The sequence below is a fragment of the Petaurus breviceps genome, unplaced genomic scaffold (assembly GCF_028583685.1).
Source record: "Petaurus breviceps papuanus isolate PSGF00001 unplaced genomic scaffold, PetGlider_PUasm1.0 37, whole genome shotgun sequence".
Classification (NCBI taxonomy): Eukaryota; Metazoa; Chordata; class Mammalia; order Diprotodontia; family Petauridae; genus Petaurus; species Petaurus breviceps.
Genome location: NW_027186296.1, coordinates 53,038,561 through 53,059,424, shown reverse-complemented (window position 1 = coordinate 53,059,424; position 20,864 = coordinate 53,038,561).

Genomic DNA, 20,864 nt, shown 5'->3' with positions numbered 1-20,864 from the left:
TTCCCATGAGCATATATGGAGGAGATTTGTGGAATACTGTTTAGACTAATGGGAAAGTGCAAGTAACTTTGGCACTATAGAACACCCTGTGTCTGAGAGATTTTTCCCAGAAGGCTCTCTGACCATCTGAGATGTAGGTCCAATGATGCCATATGTTTTAAATCCACATCCATTTCTTCTGATCAACCTTCTGAGAAACAAAGTACTAAAGACTCAGAGAGATATAACCTTTTGGCCTGAATTAGATTCAGGTAATTGCACAACATTGGTTTGACTTTGAACATTTGGCCCATGCATGAAAGCAACTTTCATTCCCATCAGACTTTTCTTTGGATTGGATCCTCTATTGTTTTGGTGGCCAGATCAGAGGGGGATCCTCATTTTGGAAAAGGCTAGCAAGGTCCCCCAAAGCCCATACAAATGATGTTCCTCACCACCCCATAACTAAGTAAAGTCACAATCACATGAGTATAAATATACCAGCATGACAGTCCCCATTGGTTTCCCCTCCAGGCCTGTCTTTTTCAACAATGTGTATAATTAACTGCCTCTTTCTCGATTCTCACTGCAACCCTCGAAGGCCCCTCCATTTATGTTCAAAATGATGATATTGCTGTACTAAAAGTCTTTCATCACAATGGTTAAAGCCAAAAAAAAAAGAAAGAAAGAAAACATATTGGCATGTTGGCACCTTATGCTGAACAATTTGTATATAAAATGCTGCAGAAAAGAAGCATATGTTCTTGATCCATAGTAACTGTAAAGTAAAACACATTATATTTAAGAACCAGTAAGGAATGTAAATGCTGAATATTAATATGCCCAAAGTCTTTCTCATTTAAATTAGAAGCTAATACTCAATATGACTTCATTCTTTCCAAAATATCTGATAATAACCTAAATCCAGAGAGGGCCAATTGCAACCCAATGGGGTCTTCCGCTTGTAAAATGAATAATAATTGTCATTAGTTCATTCTCTGATAAAACCCATGTGTAGCAAGGCTGAAAGTAATCACTACAGCAAAGGAATCATGCTTAAAATCATCAGGATGTTGTCTAAAAAGTCTCATTAGATAATACATACCAAAGTAGTTACCTGTGTGTAATCTCCCGCAACTACTACTCACATGTCAGTGTTCCCAAAAACAAAAACTTAAAAAAAAAAACCCACAGCTTGAGGTTGTAGGGTTTTTTTTCTTTTCCTTTTTTTCTCTTTTGCAAGGACAAAGCTGACAGGAATGTAGGACCTGTGTAGATATTTAAACAACACACATGACAGGGAAAGCCTTCAGCATATCCATGAAGAATAGGCCTTACAACAACATTCACTATACAGATGAGCCCTCAAATTAGTACAGGAGACATGAGTACTAGAACCGTTGTGGCTGATGAAGGAACACATCCACATATATACCTCTGCCACCGATCGTGCCGCAAGGGCATTCATCAAATTAAGTACCAAAAGGAACAACACCTCTGATATCTCTTCATTTGGGGCTCCAGTAAATGAGGCACTAGATTAGGCCTGACAGAGGCGTAATGCAGCCTGAGCTTTTCCTGCTGTAATTAATTGGAACTTCGCCAGCTTGACAAATTGGGATGATGAATCTATCTTGTATGAATAGGAAAAAAAATGCATAATCAGTCAAAGATTTAGTTAAGACAGCTTCTCTGTGACTGCCTGCCATAGCTAAATCCATTAAGGCAAGGAAACATCACTTTAAGAAAGGCAATGTCCTTCATATGTTCAATTTATAACTTTTTGTTCTTGAATTTAATGGAACAGTCAACCTAGACATGTTTGACATGGAAGGGAGAAAAAGGTTTCTTCTATGATTTTAAAAAATAACTGAAGTTGTCAATGACTTTTTTTGTACCATAAGAAATAAGTATATTTTGGCAGATTTTATGCTTAATTTTAAGATATTCTAATAGGAATCATACCACAAAAGGTGCTTAAACTATAGAGATGGTTTTATGATCAAGAGAAGTTAAAATTTTCTTTTCAAGTTCTTTCACCCTTCCTTACACTCTGCAGATTGTAATAGATTGACTAGTACATAATTTTTCTCAGCTTTCTCCTGTACTTGATGGAATATATCACACACACACACACACACACACACACACACACACACAACGGAAATGGGTAACAGAATGGATTAAAAACCAGAATCCAACAATATGTTGTTTACAAGAAACACATTTGAAACAGAGACACACACAAAGAAAAATAAGGGACTGGAGCAAAATATTTTATGCTTCAGCTGAAGTTTGAAAAAAAAACACAGGGGGAATGATCATAATCTTAGACAAAGCAAAAGCAAAAATGGACCAAAATAAAAGAGATAGGCAGGGAAATGATATTTTGCTAGAAGGTACCATAGACAATGAAGTTGGTGTTGTTGTTTGTCCTTCATTCTCAAAAAGGACCATGACATCAGGGAGGTGATGTCATGACATACAAGTGAAGTAATATCAATACTAAATATATATGCATCAAGTGGCAGAGCATACAAATTCTTTAAGGAAAGGAATGTGTTATAGGAAGAAATAGACAGTAAAACCATAGTACTAGGGACTTCAAATTTCCCTCTCAGAACTAGATAAAGCTAACCACAAATCAAGAAGAAATAAGGAAATGAATAGAATTTTAGAAAAGTTAGATATGATAAGCCTCCGGAGAGAGCTCAGTGGGAATACTTTCTATTCTTTTTCTCAGATGCAATGGCACCTTCACAAAAATTGACCATCTATAAAGGCATAAAAGCTTCACAACCAGATTCAGAAAAGCAGAAATATTAAATATATCCTTTTCAGACCACAACATAAAAAATATATTCAATAATTGGGTCATGGAAACATAGATTGGAAACCAACCTAATCCTAAAAAATGAGTGGTTAAAGAACGAATTATAGAAAAAAAAACAAATAACTTCATTAAAGGAATGGCAAAAATGAGACAACATACCAAAATTTATGGGATGCAAACAAAGTAGTACTTAAGGGAATTATATTGTTAAATTATTACATTTTAAAAATAGAGTAAAAAGTAGAACAATGAATTGGGCATACAACTGAAAAAAAAAACTAGAAAAAGAAGAAATTTAAAATCCCCAATAAAATACTAAATTGGAAATCCTAAAAATCAAAGGTGAGATTCATTAAATTCAAGGGAAACCATTGAACTAATATATAAAACTAGGAACTGGTTTTATGAAAAATGAAACAGTACAACAGAAAAATCATTTGGTTAATTTGATTTTTAAAAAGAAAGAAGAAAACTAAATTACCAGTATCAAAAATGAAAAGGGTGAATTCACCACCAATGAAGAGGAAATTAAATAATTATTAGGAGTCATTTTTCCCACTTATATGCAATAAATCTGACAATCTAAGTGAAATAGATGCATATTTATAAAAATATAAATTGCCCATATTAACAGAAGAGAAAAGAGAACTCTTAAATAACCCTGTTTTAGAAAAAGAAACTAAACAAGCCAATCAATGAGCTCCCTAAGAATAAGGATCAGATGGATTCACAAGTGAATTCTTCCAAACATTTAAAAAATAACTAATTCAAATACTATATAAACTGTTTGAAAAATAGGCAAAAAGTAGTCCTACCAAATTCCTTTCATGTTACAAATATAATGATGATACCCTCAACCAAAAAGAGCAATAATAGAGAAAGAAAACTATAGATAGACCATTTTCCTAATGAACATGCAAAAAAATTTTTTTAAATCCTAGCAAGGAGATTAAAGTAATATATTACAAAGATCATACACTCTGACCAGGTGGGCTTTATACCAGAAATGCAGGGCTGGTTCAATATTAGGAAAACTATCAGCATAATTGACTGTATCAATAGCAAAACCAACAAAAATATATGATTATCTCAATAGATGCAGAAAAAGCTTTTGACAAAATACAATACTCATTCCAATTTAAAACATAAGAAAGCACAGGAACTAATGGATCTTTCCTTAAAAGGATAAGTAGTACCTATCTAAAACCAAGAGCAAGCATTATCTGTAACATGGATGAGCTAGAAGCCTTTCTAATAAGATCAGACGTGAAGCAAGGGTGCCCATTATCACAACTAGTATTTGGCATTACTCAAGGAATGCCAAATATATCAATAAGACAAGAAAAAGAAATCAAAGGAATTAGAATGGGCAATGAGGAAAGAAAACTACCACTCTTTGCAGATGATATGATGGTATGCTTAGGGAATCCTAGAGAATCAAGTAAAAAACTAGTTGAAATAATTAAAAACTTCAGTTAAGTTTCAGGATCATCAGCATTTCTATATATTACCAACAAAGTCCTGCAGGAAAAGACAGAAAAATTCCACTTAAAATAACTGTAGTCAATATAAAATTCTTGGGAGTTTTATCTGCCAAGTCAAACCTAGGAACTACATGAACACAACTACAAAATACTTTCCTTTTTTTTTTCTTTTTTTTAGCAATCAGGGTTAAGTAACTTGCTCAAGGTTATACAGCCAGTTATTTCTGGGTGTGGTGCTGAGTATCTGAGCCCGGATTTGATCCAGGTCATCCCGACACAAGAGCCGGTGCTCTTACTCGCTGAGCCACCTGGCCGCCCCTTCAAAATACTTTTCAAACAATTTAAGTCAGTTCTAAACAACTTGAAGAAATATTAATGGCACTTGGGTAGGCCAAGACAATATAATAAAAGTGACAATTCTACCTAAATTAATTTACTTATTCAGTACCATAACAATAAAATTACGAAAAAAATTTATAGAGCTAGAAAAATTAATAACAAAATTCATCTGGAAGAACAAAAGGTTAAGATTATCAAGGGAATAGATGAAAACATGGGAATGTGATTTAGCAGTAACACATCGCAAACTATATTGCAAAGTGGCAATCATCAAAACAATCTGGTACTGGCTAAGAAATAGAATGGTGGATCAGTGGAACAGAATAGATACACAATGCACAGCAATAAATAACCATAGTAATCTAGTGTTTGACAAATCCAAAGATATAAGATTTCAGGACAAGAACTCAGTATTTGAGAAAAAAATACTGGAAAGCAGTTTGGCAAAACTAGGTATATAACAATCTCTCACATTCTATACCAAGATAAGGTCAAAATGGGTACATGATTTAAACATAAAGGGTGATATCATAAGCAAACTAAGAGAACATGGAGTAGTTTTAGATTTATGGGAAAGGGAAGAATTTATGATCAAAGAAGAGATAGAGAGCATTACAGAAAGTAAAATGGATAATATTTATTACATCAAATTTTAAAGTTTTTGCAGAAAGAAAACCAATGCAGCCAAGATTAGAAGGAAAGCAGGAAACTTAAGAGGGATAAATTAAAGCAAATTTCTCAGAAAAAAAGCCTGATTTTTCAAATATATAGAAAAGTGGGTCAAATTTATAAGAATATGATTCACTCCTCAATTGATAAATGGTCAAAAGATATGAAAAGGCAGTTTTCAGAGGAGAAATCAAAGCTATCTATAGTCATATGAAAAAATACTCTAAATCGTGATTGATTAGAGAAATGTACATTAAAACAACTCTGAGATACCACCTTTCACATATCAGATTGGCTAATATGAGAGAAGAAAAATGATAAATGCTGAAAGGGAGGTGGAAAAAAATTGGCACACTAATGCACTACTGGTGGAGTTGTGAACTGATTCAACCTTTCTGTAGAGCAATTTGGAACTATGCCTAAAGGCTTATAAAACTGTGCATACCCTTTGACCCAGCAATGTCACATCTTGGTCTATACCCCAAAAAGATCAAAGGAAATAGAAAAGGACCTAAATGTACAAAAATATTTATAGCAGTTCTTTTTGTGGTGGTAAAGAGATGGAAATTGAGTGGATGCCCATCAATTGGGGAATGGCTAAGTAAGTTGTGGTGTACACTTGTGATGGAATGTTTTTGTGCCACAAGAAGTGGCAAAACAGGAGGCTTTCAGAAAAACTTGGAAATATTTAAATGAACTGATGCAAAGTGAAATGAGCAAAACCAGGAGAACATGATACACAATGATAGCAATATTGTAAGATGATCAACTGTGAATGACCTAGCTATTCTCAGCAATACAATGATCCAAGACAATTCCACAGGACTTGTAATGAAAAATGCTAGCCACCTTCAGAGAAAGAACTGATAGAGTCTGAATACAGATTGAAGCATACTTTTTTTAAATGTTCTTTATTATTCTTGATTATTCTTTGAGTTTTGTTGGTCTATGTTTTCTTTTACAACATGGTAATACGGAAATGTTTTTCACGATTGTACACTCTTGCTTTCTCAAATAAGGAGAAGGGGACATAGGGAGGAAGAGAATTTGTAACTAAATTTTTTTTAAAAAACTAATGTTTAAAATTATATTTACATGTAATTGAGAAAAATAAAATTAAATGAGAAAAATATATATGTACAAATATATATATGAATATGTATATTATGTTTGATGCTTCTAACCTATGTCTACATGGAATACATTGAAGTTATCTAGTTAATTTGATAAGTACTAAGAGTCAGACCTGATCATTCAAGCCCTCAAATCCACTTTGGGACCTGATTAATTGACACTGACCAAATTCACTATGTATTTGTGTTCTAACCTATGCATACAAGGGCCCCAAAAAAACAAGGAAAAGAAAATTTCACATAAACATCTGTTTTTACCATGCTATCTGTAGACAATGTTATTTAAATCTTTTTGTATGCCTAACAATTATCCATACGTGTTCTTTTCTACTTAAGTAACTAAGTTAATCTGTTTATGCTTACTCTCGAGAGTGTTTCAAGAATGAAAGCTACCTGCAGTTTTCAAAAGGAAAGTGATTTGGGCCATATTTGGGAAAACAGTTATTTCTCCTACCTCTTAGTTAGAGCAGATGACAAGGGACTCAGTTTCAAACTGTGCATGGCTCTCCTTGGGTTCATGTACATTAAGGCTCTAAGAAATATGGTTAGTTTAAGATGATGCAAATATGAAGACCTTACACCCTATCTCATAGACAATTGGACACAAACCCTACAATTCATACATTGAGTCATTTGCTCTTGGGCCCTAGCCAGTCTGACAGCTCCATTTAAATAAGCCACCTGCTGAGCTGGGAGTTTATAGAGCTAAGTGCTCTGGAGAGCATTAGCCAAAAAGTATATTGAACTTATTCAGTAAGGCGTGAAGTAAAAGAGTTTTGAAGTCCTGGAATAGGGGTGGCCATATTGTGATCTGGACCTTTTGTGCAGGGGCAGTTCCTGGGTGGTTTTAAGGCTGTCACTCTTTTTGCCCCTCTACTTCTACTAGAAATGACTTATTAAAAACAAAACAAAAAAAGTTATCTGTGTGAAACTCTGCTAACTACTACCTTGAAAATGGGCACTGCTGTCCTATAATTTGAATCACACCTTAGCTTCAAATAGTGAAATGCTTTTTCTTGCTGCCCATAAAAACTTTTTATGCTCAGTGAAACTTAAAAAGTAGAAAGGTACCCAATTTTCCTTTTGACAGTCTTTTTATTGCCTTTTTATAAAGATGTACAGCTTGCCACAGGCACCCTTACTGACCAAGCAACACCTCCTTTATACAGGAGGTGGGGCAGGAAAGGAGGAGGCCCTTTTTCACTGTGGAAAGCTATTTAGTTTACTATTAATGAAAGGTAAAACATTTTTTGCTTGAGGGCCTAGAATTTACACTTAGTAACAATATAAACCTAGGATTTTGACTTTTTTATGATACTTTCAAATATCTGTGTGAATGGGAGACAGTCATAGCATGAATGGCTAAAATCCATGGATAGAGAAAATCACTACTAGATCACAAATTCCTTGAGGGCAGGGACTGGCTTTGCATTTCTCAGAGTCCAAAACAGTGTTCCTAATTTAATAGGTGTTTGAGAAATGATTTCTTTTCATTGAGTTGAAGTCTCTATTAGGCCATCCTTCCAAGGAACTCACTTTTAGGTCCCAAGAAAACAAGATTTATCTATATAAAATCTTACCAATATCTCTGAACAGCAGAGCACTAGATTCCTTAGAACACACAGTCTTCTCAATGCATTAGACCTCTTCTATATATTTGCACCAAATACTGTCTTTTCCATAAACAACTATGGAAGGAACTAATATAGTTTGAAAAGTCAATGGACTTTCATTTTCAGTTTTTAGAAACTGAAATTTAGTACAAATCTATCTATGATACAAATATATATGTGTGCACACTTATACATAGATGCAGATATATATATATGCATCATGTGTATATGTATATATGTGTACATGTGTGTAGCAAGCCCCAGACCAACTTATATTTTAGATCCCATCCAGCTACCCAAACAGGGCATCTTGAAATATATCTGCTCCTTTGCCACAACATGCATCCCTCCACCTTTCGCTCAGTGCATAGTAATTGAAACAATACTATCATTGCTTCACCAAAGGACATTTCATGGACTCATGGATCAATTTATCATTCTTGTGACAACCCAAATAAAAAAAACTGTCTCACTCCACACACACACACACACACACACACACACACACACACACAAACATGCACAGTCTCCATACCATAAGGTTCATGACAGGAATCGTCTCACTTTGTATACACATCAACAACACTTAGCATGTTGTCTGGAACATAGGAAATGCTTTTTCCTTCATTCATTTTACTCATTCATTCATTCTTCCCTCAATCTAGCCTAAACTATCCATGTTCTCCTTTTCTTTCTTGTCCCCCCTATCCTCCACATTATTGCTTTATTTTCCATTGTCCTGTCAGAGGCCACTTACAACCAACCATAGCTCTCTTATCCTTTCCCCAGTACTTTACCTCATGCTGCAAGGTGTGTGTTGAGAGGAGGAGATGGTTGGTGAAGGGTGCACATGAAGTAGTCTCCACATATCTGAAGAATTATCATGCATAAAACTTGCTCTGTTTGGCCCAAGAAGATAAACGTAGGAGCACTGGGGAAAGTAGCCAAGAGGCAAATTTAAGCTTGACATAAGGAAATCTTTTAAATTATTAGAGACACCCAGAAGTGGAATGAGCTACTCCAGGAGGTATCAAATTCCCACTCACTGGAAACCTACAAGCAAAGCCTCAATGACCCCTTGTCAGGTAAATTGTAGTGGGGATTCTTTGGGGGTTATAGATTTGAGTGTGGGTATGGATTGGACTATTTCCTGCTTATTGAGATCCCTTCCAAGTGTGGAATTTGAGGATTCAAGAACCTCTCTACATTGTCATTTTGTATCTAAGTTTGAATATAAATTGTATAATGTTGGGCAAGTTATTTAAATAAAATCCCACCTACTCTGGGGAACCTTCTCCATTCCCTTAATTCCAGTGTTTTCCTTCTATAATTTCCTATTTATCCTGTATACAACTGGCTTTGTATATATTTGTTGCATAATATACTCCCACATTAGACTGTAAGTTCCTTGAGGGCAAGGTCTGTCTTTTGCCTTTTTTTTTGCATCCCCAGGGTTCAACATAGTACCTGATACATAGTAGCTGCTTGGTAAATATTTGTTGATTGGTCAAATTTCTTTAAGTAAGTTTACTCATCTGAAAAATGAAGATGATAACCTGAACCATCTTGCTCACAGGGTAGTTCGAAGAAGTGAACGAGATGGTTTTTTCCTACTGTACAAAGTCACACTGTCAGTATGCATCACTGAGATTTTAACCACTGTCATCCTAGCCCCAATGCCAGCTCTCTATCCCCTATGTGAAGCTGCCTCTTAAAATAAAGGAATGGACTCTTAATGGTCATATTTCAGGGGGGGGGATATTTTGAGAAATGAATCTTTCTGATGCCCTCTGTATCATATCCCTTTTTTGCTCTATGTGAGGTTAGCTCTATGCATGATAAAAAAAATTTAAGAATATGCTTCCTATCAAACTTAATGCAATGAGATAAGTGCCTATCTTGTGGAATTTCACCAGTAACTAGTGGTAGGAGTAGAAGGTAAATTTTGATGGCTGGAAGCTACCCGGTTAACTTGGGGTTTACTAGTTATATTCCTTTCTTCCTTCCTTCTTTCCTTCCTCCCTCCCTTCCCTCCTGTCTCTTTCTCTCTTTCTTTCTTCCTTCCTTTCCTTCCTTCCTTCCTCTCTCTTTATCTCTCTTTGTCTCTCTCTGTCTCTCTGTCTGTCTCTCTCTGTCTCTCTGTCTCTCTCTCCCTCTGTCTCTCTTTGTGTGTCTCTCTCTTTCTGTCTCTCTCTCTCTTTCCTTCTTCCCTCAAAGACCAAACCTTACACGCATTTCTCTATGGAGCTCACAAGCTCACAGATAGAACCACAATAGGTCCCTACTGGCTCAGAGTGAATACCAATGGTTACTGTTTCTCTTTGTAACAGCAACCCTGATTGTCTTCTCCTCCCAGTTTGATTTTTTTTTTTTGAGAGGCCATCCCTTGACTCACTTCTTTAAAAAGCCTATTCACTGAGTGGGCGTTACCTCACTCTAAGTGAGTACATAAAAAAGCCTTAGCCTAAAAGGTCCAGGGTCTCCCACTGCATCCTGGGCCAGCTCCAGTTGTCCTGATGAATATCTGATCACTGGACCCAGATGTCTCTGGAGGAGAAAGTGAGGCTGGTGACCTTGCACAGCCCTCCCTCACTCAAATCAAAGTCAACTGCAAGTCATGTCATCATTTCTCTGATGTCATGGCATGGTCCTCTTTGAAAAGAAAGGACAAACACAACAAGTGGTATGAGTAGGGATGGGGGGACATGGCTGGTTCTGCCACTTATTGATTGTTTAATCTTGGGCCAGTCATATACTTGCCTTTTGCCTTATCCCTATGTAGAATATGAATCTATGCAAGAATTTTGCAAGTCTCTAGATCCAATCCTTGGAACCTAAATTATGGAAGGCAAAGTCCATGTCAAGAGTATATTCTAGTGGATTCAGAAACTGTTAAATATCTGTTACAGTTTAAATCTAGCTACCATCATCAGAGTTGCAGAATGAGGCTGAAGAAAGATGTCCCTTCCCCCCAGGGATAACTGGTGGTGAATTAGACTGAGTGCCAGGCCTGGAGTCAGGAAGATCTGAGTTCAAACACTGACCTAGACACTTACTAGTTGTGTGATGCTGGGCAAGCCACATAATCTCTGTTTGTCTCAGTTTCCTCAAATATAAAGTAGGGATAATAACAGCATCTACCTCATAGGGTTGTTTTGAGACTCAAATGAATAAAAGTTCTTAGTATAGTTCCTGGCACATAGTAGGAAATATAATAATGCTTATTCCCCTTTTTCTGCCCAGGACAGTAACTAATCTTTCTATGAGTTAATAATATGGGGACACCCCATCTCCCAAAGTTATTGTGAAGGATAACTAAAATGTTCAACTGGTGAGTTTTGAATTCTTAAAGAAGTCAGAGAGCTGAAGTTGTCTTTGCAGCTGAGTGCTGGGTGGAGTTTAGAAAAAGGCAGTTATTAGAAACCAACATCCTGACATATATCTTAGAATTTAAGAGCTAGAAATCCCTTTAAATCTCACTGCCTTCATTTTGCAGATGAAGGAACTGAGAATCCCAAGAAAGCTACGTGGTGCATTGGATACAGCATTGGACTTGGAGTCTGGAAATCTTGAGTTCAAATCCAGACTCAGACATTTACTATCTGCGTGACCTTGGGCAAGTCATTTAATCTCTCTGTGTAAACTACAAAATGGAGGCAATAAAAACACCTGCCTTTCAGTGTTTTGTGAGGATAAAAGAGACAATATTTGTAGTTATTTACAAATCTTAAAGCATCATGTACATGTCATATTTAAGACAGATGCAGAAAAATAAAACTGATTTTCTCATGGCACAGCCGGCTCTTGACTCCCAGTCTAGGATATTTTTCCCTGCCTATGGTCCTTTCAGGAGCAACTTCTACCAAGGTTTTAGAGTTGTTTTCTGGTTTTTAGTGGATTTCAAGATTCAAGAAAACAATGATAATCTATCACATGGATAGTAAAAAGCTTCATAGCTTTGAACTGCCTTAAGAAGCTACAGAGAAGTAGGGAAAATAAACCTTTCATTCCAGTCACTGTATGGGGGTACTGAATTGCAGACCTGTGGTTATGCCCAGTCCTGACCTAGCACTTTTAATATGGTGATTATGCTTTCCCACCAATATCTTCAAAAACCACTGACTTTTAACTTCCCAGAGCTCTATCAAGTACATTGCCAAATTAAAAGAAAAAATAAAATTCTCAGGGTCTGATTAGTTTATGAGATTTTCCTCAAAGTTGAGCCACAAAGTTTTCTCACACTTAGAAAGCAGTCTCATGATCTCACAAGCTGATTTATCTCTCTCCAGTGTATCTGCAAGCCAGAGGTACAATCAAATTGTATGGATTTGCCACTAACAGACCAACTTTGGATACTTCTTACTTAACTAGCCAAATAGTCATCCAAGTTGCAAATTTAAATCAGAGTTCTACATACAAACAGCTGAGTTCCAATGCCAAAGTATTGCTCGTATAAATAACATTAATGTAAATTTGATATTCTCTCCAGAAAAAAAGAATTACAATCTGACATCACAAATGCTGAGCATTTATGACTATGTACACCATACTCCATAATATTCAGAGATGAGAGCTGTGGAAATGCAAATCTAAAGTCATAATTCATGCTCACATAGCACCTCTTAAGCCAAGGAGCTCAACATACTCCACAAACAAACAGCATTGCCCAATTTTATTGAAGAGAAAACCAAAGCAGAGAGTGGTTGAAGGTTCCCAAGCTCCCAGAGCTGATGACTAACTAGTAATAGCCCTAACATTCCTGATCCATGAGCCATGTCTACAGGAAGGAATCTGAAGTATCATTGCCCAAACTTTCTTTTCACAGCTTTCAATTCCTTCTCAAACCAGAGAAAAGAAACGAGAGGCAAAAAGCCAAAATGGGAAGAAGTTGAGGTCAGTGTCTTAAAAACAAAACTGAAATCTGACCCGGTCCATTAGCAAAAATATTTCCATCAGCAACCACATTAGCTCTACAACTTCAATATGCATATTGTTAAACTGTAGAAAAGATTTTCTGGGCTGGGAGTGGAGAAAGAAAGGAGGCAGTAGTGGAGAACTTCTGGTTGGATTTAACAGATATTTATTAAATTCCTACAATGTACCAGGCACTGTGCCAGGTCCTAGGGAGACAAACATGAAAATGAAACAGTCCCTGTCTTCAAGGGGCTTATATTCTCTTTAGGAAGAAGGGGGAGAAAAGGGAGAAATACAATGTACACAGCACAGAGAGTAAGGCTAAAAATAACTAGGAGCCTGAGCAAAGTCAGGGTTAGTGGATTTGTCTCTGAAAAGAACTTGAGTTAGAAGGCACCCCAGAAGCCATCTACTCCAAATGTTATATTTTACAGATGACAAAACTGAGAGCTAGGAAGTGAAGTGAATTGCAAAAGTGCCATGAATCAATAAGCATTTTAAATTACCTACTATGTACTACATGCTGGACAAAGATTAATAAAGTGAAAAAATCCCTACTCTCAAGTTTATATTCTGTTGGAGGAGACAACATGTACCTATATAGATAGCCATAATAAATATAAGGTAATTTGAATACAAGGCAGTGAGTGAGGGAGAGTATTAGCAGTCATAGTCAGTCAGGAAAGGCAATCAGGTACTTATGATGAGTCTTCAATATATTTAGGTATTCAATGAAGGCATGGGGCATGGCCAGTATAAACGCATGGAGATGGGAGATGTAAACTCTTGCATGAAAAATAGAGCCAAGAATAGTTCGGCTTGCCCATAGAGGGTGGGAAAGGGAGTAATGTATAATGATGTTAGGTTAGAGTCAAGTTTTTCAGGATTTTAAAAGCGAAACAGAGGAGTTTCTATTTTATCCTAGAGGCAACCACCAGAGTTTATTAAATAAATGAGTGGCATGTACCTAAGAAGATTGCTTTGCTAGCTGTGAGCAGAGCGAACTGAAATGTGGAGAGACTTGAGTCAAGGAGGGAATTTTAAAAAGCCATTGCAGTGGTATAGGTGAGAGGTATCACATGCTTAAAGTAGTGGTTTACACAAGTAGGTGTTGGACATGATAGGTGTGAGGGAAGTGCTATTACTGTTGAGGAAACTGAGGCAGATAAAGATTAGGTGACTTGCCCAGGTTCAAACATCTAGTAGGTGTCTGAGGCTAAATTTAAACTCAAGTCTTCCTGACTCTAAGACCTAATTTGGTGAGGATGATCCTCAGATAATAGATATACACCATTGGGTGGCAGACCTTGAAATACTTCCAGCCTGCCAGAAACTGCCAGAACCTGCTCCTTCTCTCTCATAATCTTTGAGAATCCAGGATCGCCTCCACACCACAATGCAACATCAGTGTAGTATTTTAAGTGATGGAGACCAACACAAAAACTCATTTCCCCAGCCCTATTCCATTTCTTACATTCTTTCTTATTCCTTATACCTGGAATGGCCTCTACTTCCTCTACCTCTACCATCTGCAATCCTACCCATTCATTAAAGCCAAGTCTCTTCCTGGAAGCTGTCTCTGATCTCCTCATAAATTAACAAGATATCCTCCCTTAGATTTCACACATTTTTTGCTTTTTTTATTTCCTTTATTTTATAAACTTATCATATTATTATTTTGCATGCTCATGTCATATCCCTTTACCAGATGGTGAACACAATGAAAATAGTGGAACTTGTATTGTTCAATCTGTCTCCCCCACCAGTCATATCCCAAACTACACTAGCAAGGGGACTAACCCCAATGAGGTCAAATCCAATTGTACTTTTTCCCATCCGGTCCATATGGATTTGTTGTTTTTAATGCATCGCTTTGTACAGTGTCTGCTTAATAACTTTGTTGGAACTAAAGTTCTAGAAGCTTCTCCCCAAGCTCCTACATAGGATTGCTACTCATTCAGGACCTGGCAATCAGAGATAGGTACACCCATTAGTCCAGGTAGTCTTTCACTGGAAGAAGCAGCTGGGGCAAATCATCAGTTATATGTTACAGATCTCCCATTACTGAACACTCCCACAGGACTTTCCTGTGCTGACAAGCTTTTCGGCTAAAACTGAACACCTAATTTTTCATGGCAACCTACACATACACGTTCCTACTAGATTCACTTTATAGACAAGACCTACTACTCACCGCCATCTAGAGGCTGTGTGGTATAGAGGAAAGGGGACTAGATTTGGAACATGAGGTGGGGAATATAGATTACATAATTTCTTAGGTCCCTTCCAACTCTCAGTCTTGAGATCCTACTTCCCCAGAATCCAAGTTGAAAAGGGTCATTTGGTCTAACGAATACCTGAACAAGGCTCCTCGCTATAATATATGTGACAAGTGGTTATCCAGATTTTGGTGCATATTATGCAAGGGAACCCCCTACCTCTCAAAGCACCCCATTCCATTTTTGTCAACTCTAATTGTCTACACTTTCACATTTGTTCAATAATCCTTTGTGTGAACTTACATATTAAAGATGCTGAAAAAGTCACTCAACCACTTTGAGTCTCATTGTCGTCATCTGTAACATGGGGGACTTGCACTCAATGATCTCATTTCTGATACTATCCTTCTTGCCATGGGTAATTCACTTAGCATCGGTAATCTTTGGGCCTCAGTTTCCCTCATCTGTAAGGGGTTGTACTGGACTACAAAAAGTTTAAGAATCTGAACAGAGGAATGTCAGCTAAAGTGAGTAACTACAGTTTCTTGAGTAAAGGAGTTACATGCTCATTCCAAGTCAACTCTGTAAGGCCATACTGCATACTGGTGCAGCATGTTTGAAAGATAAATTATTGACTATGAATGCTCAGTTTTGTTCAAATAAGCTTAGTAGGGAACAGAAATGTCACTTTTGTCTGAAATCGTCTGAAATGTATTTTGTTTCATATTAACAGAGGCATGACTTCCCTCTCTCATCTCTTGCTATTTCTTTTCAAAATAGAGTTTCACACTTATGGGAACTTCCATCTTTGAAAACTCTTGCCTCCTCCAAGAATGTGCAGATAAAGCCCAGTTATGTGAGAAACCCCATCCTTTCCCTCCAATATGACTCAACTGCTCTATGACCTGAGGAAAATTCATCCACCTCTTCACTGTGAACTTTTCTGAATTTTCCATCTGTGGTGTTGGTTTAATCATGTGCTCACTCTTCCACTAGGAATGGAATTGAGACCATATATTTGTTTCACAGGCTGCCAGATAGCAGATGGTAATGTTAAGTCACAAGTGGGTCAGTCTTGCCTTGAACTAGACACCAAAAAAAGTAAAAGCATCTGGGTTTAATAACCAATTCCCCCAAAGTGTCTTCTTTAGCGCCTAATCCCCATGCCACCCTTAGATTTTTCTTCCCTCCCTTGCTATTTGATTAACATGTCTGTCAAACATACTTTTAAAAACAAGTCATTGTAATTTTGTATACTCTTGGCTATTCTTAAAAAGATTAAGCCATCCAAATAAGACAATGCAATTTTTCTTCCAATTTCCAATGACTTTTCAGTTTTTCTTTCATCCCCAAATAATCTTCCAGTGAGAACCAAAAGCTCTAAAAATTGAAACTTTTCAAACTTTCTGCACATAAGATTTAGAGAATAATAGAACTTAAAACAATGGATGCAACACATGGTTCTTTTCTAATGAAAATCATAAACAAAGATGTAGAGAGGAATTCTTTATCATTAAGCACAGGAACTATTCTTTTTTTTAATGAACGTTTTTCAGTTAAATAATTTGCTGTGCACTGAACATTAAATAACAAAGCCAATTCAATATACTTTACAACTATTTACATTTGAAAAATGAATTTCTACATACAAAATGCCCTTAACAGTTTATTTGTTCCTTCCTCTGCATACCCATCCCTTTCTTTTTAGTGAGTTGTACGCTATGTGTATACTCTCCTGGTTTTGCCTGACATTATTTCATTTGGTTCCCAAATTTCTTTATAGTCCTCATATTTATCATTTTTAAATTGCATTATGGTATTCTATTACACAATATACCATGGTTTATTCAGCCATTCTACAACTGCTACACTTTTAAGCTGTTTCCAATTCTTTTCATCATTAAAAATTACAAATAATGAGCAAGAATTTTTGAGACAGAGGTAATGAAATATATAACCGAATGGCAAAAGCAGTTACTGACTCCAAGGTCATTTTTTGTTCATTTACTCTTTTTTTATCTTAAACCTAATAACCCAGGTTAAAAACTCAATGACCTTATATATAGCTATAAACCCTTCTAAAAATCTTATCTGAAAAATATAAGACTGAATTACTCTTAAAATCCAAGATATAACTGAAAGTCAGGAAGTAATGGAGCCTAATACGCTAAGCAACAATGTCAGAAAAAGAAGCAAAAGTTTCTCATCAGATGTATAGGCTGTCAAAGTGTGCAGGAAAGAAGATGAGGAGTCCAGAGTTTTAGAAGCCCGAGTGCCAGCTTCATTACTTACCATTTTGTCCAAGTTAATCATATGCCCTGGTCTTCAATTTCAGAATCTACTTGTGATGCTTAACACATGGGATTGTTTTGAAGACCAAGCAAACTAACAGATACAGAGTGCTTTGTAAACACAGAATATTTATAAAGGTCAGGTGTCATACAAGATTTAAAGCTCTGGGTTTGGAGTCGAAGGACCTATGTTTACATATGGGCTCTGCTACTTATTTTCAGTGACCTTAGACAAGTCATTGGGGAATAGTGTGATTCAGTGGATACAGAATTGGCTCTAAATTCAGAAAACCTAGATTCTAATCCCACCTCTAACTCTTGCTACCTGTGTGACTTTGGACAAATGACTTAATCTCTCTGGTCTTCAGTTTCTTCATAAGTAACATAGGGGGGATAAATGAAGTGATCTATGATGTCTCTTCCACTTCTAAATTCCATAATGCTTTGCCAGCCCCCAACATTGACCCAAGAGTCCTTCTTTACAAACTGCACTAACCAAATACAGCTTTGTATTTTCCCATTCAACTTATATACCTTCAGACACTTCACAGGAATAAGGAGAAAGAGAGGCAATTCTTTGTGCTGAGAATGTACCCATATATACCCTTCCCTGTTCATCTTGTGCAGAGACAAGATTTCTTCCTTCTCTGCTTAAATCATCCATTTTATGCAAGGATGATCAATGGTGTGCATCTCACCACAGTCATGTTCCTATTAGAGGAGACCCTGCTCCAATAAATTATTAGTATGTGCAGAATACATTAAAATGAATTATAGTAGCAATCAGATTCCCAGTGGCTTGGCAAGCCCCTTCTATCTTGGGTGACAGACTAGTTCCCTTAGCTTGGCAGAAGGTAGTACCAAAAACTTAGCCCACTAACTTTGTAGGAACTGAAGCAACAACTTTGCCATTACCCCAAGAATAAGACACCAAACTACTCAAGGAAACTTCCTTAAGTTCTCGCTACAACAGTTTAACATCCAAAGCATCAGAGATCATTATGCCTTAGATAACACAGTTGTAGTGTCTATCCACCCATGGTACAGTGTTTTATTACAGGCCATTGAAAATAATTAGTTGGTGACCCAGAAAACTGATATATAAAATCATTTTAATCACCAATATGGCTTTCAATTATACAGTGTAAACTTATTAACCTTTTTACTGCTGAGATTTGATTTATGGAATTTAGCTACATTAACATTATGGGAGAAGATAAAAAGTGTATTATATTATGTGTTGGGATTAACAACAGATAGCCATTTTTCTGCCCATTGCGAAGACTTAGAAGGCAGTGACAGACTTCTAGCAATTCCCTAAGGATACATTTGTTTCTTGCATTCATTCAGAAAAGATTCAGTGAGCACTTCCATTGAGTATAGCACTTCCCAAAAATACCTTGACGGAGTCCATTAACTGGAAAGGAACATGGCATCATAGAAAGAATTTTCTGCAGTCAGACACTGAGCTCTGACACCTACATAGGACCTTAACCAAGTCATTTAATTTCTGTGAAGTTTCTTCCTCTGCAAAATGAAAAGGTTGAACTAGATGAACCCTATGTTTTCTTATAACTGTAAATCAAAAACCCTCTGAAAACATGACATTTGATGAAATGCTATTAAAGTCATAGAATTCCAGAGGAGTGGCATAATATGTCAATGGCATAATGCTTCTTATGGAATTAGCCAATGTACTGCTTCACAGGGTAGCTGTGAGGATCCCATGAGATCCTGTGTGTAAAGTGTGCTTTGTAAATGCTTGGGTACTGTATAAATGTGAATGGTTCCATGGATCTGTGATCTCATTGGTATGGATATGTGGTACAAATCACAGCCCATCCATGCCTTGACCTCCTGGGTATCTTTTATCAATGTTAACAATGTTTAACAATGGGGCACACTGAGCATGATGGGTTCTAAATCTCTTTACTTTACATGTACAGAGGAGTTGCACATAGACTGGCTGCCCATTAAATTTTCCTTTGCTCTTACTCCCTGAGCAGTCTGAATCCTTTTCTAATCATGTTTCTCTGATTATATCCTTTTTTGTGCTTCTCCTGCATAATTCCTCATTTATAATGCGTTATAAACTATCTATTCCCACCATACACTTCTCCATTGACCATTAATTGACCCACAACTTTAATTTTCTAAAGACAGTGGTTTTCTATGATTAAAACTATACTGTATCACCCTTAGAATATTAATTTTTAGAAGATGGGCCTTCATTTCAGGAAGAAACTTGGGGTCATTAAAAGGACTAAGCAATTTCCCAAATAGCATCCAACCTACTATTGCCCTCCAATTCAACTCTAGTCCCAACTCATTTTCTGTCCTTAATGCCAAATCTATGTGCTGATAAGCAAACTCTATGGAGTGTTCATCCAATTGCTTTTCAGAGTTGGGACATTAGGCATTCTTTATCCACTTGGTTTTTGTTGTGTGGCTGGTTAGTCCCATCTCTTTTGAGTCTGCAATATTCTAGGGCTTGATGCTAACTTCACAATTTCACCTAGAAGGAATCTTTCCTTCTTTTGAATGCTGCAATAGATCTCCTCCACCACAGTGACAAATAACTTTGTTGATCATTTATCTCCTTGGTTCATGCCTCCCTTGATATGAATAACCATTGAATTAAGTTATCTCTCATGGTTTTCAAGGAATCTTCTAAGATTTTGATAGATGCTTAGGAGATACCTTGTTGTGAAAAAAAGTCTTTAAAATAGTCTTGCTCCATCACATCAAATGTTTTTTTAAAAAATCACTAACAGTCAACAAACCCAGTGGGATCTTATATTGTCTACATCCTTCTGTCAAATAATGACTATAAAGATAAGTCTGCTAGAGAGTTGTTTTTGAGTCATTTCAGTCACATCTGGCTCTTTGTGACCCCATTTGTGGTTTTCTTGGCAAAGATACTGGAGTGGTTTGCCATTTCCTTCTCTAGCTCATTTTACAGATGAAGAAACTGAGGCAAAAGGGTAAGTGTCTTACCCAGGGTCACACAGCTAGTAAGTGTCTGAGGTCAAATTTGAACTCAGGTCTTCCTGACTTCAAGTCCAGCACTCTATCCACTTTGCCACCTAGTTGCCCTCTGCTGGAGATTGTATTTGTAAAGAGCTGCCTCTTCCTTTAGCAACATCAAAGATACCCTATGTAAGTAGAATGTTCACAACATACAAATATGGATAGGAAAATAAGTACATGGACTATTCATTATTTCATTTGGCTTTTTTCCATGAGAAAAATAATGTCTGTGAATTTTCCCAATGTTTTGTCTTTCATCTTTTTTAAATATATTATTAGACTCTATCCCTCAACACATGCTTTCTTCCTTGTCTGTTCTACTTTCTCTCTCTCTCTCTCTCTCTCTCTCTCTCTCTCTCT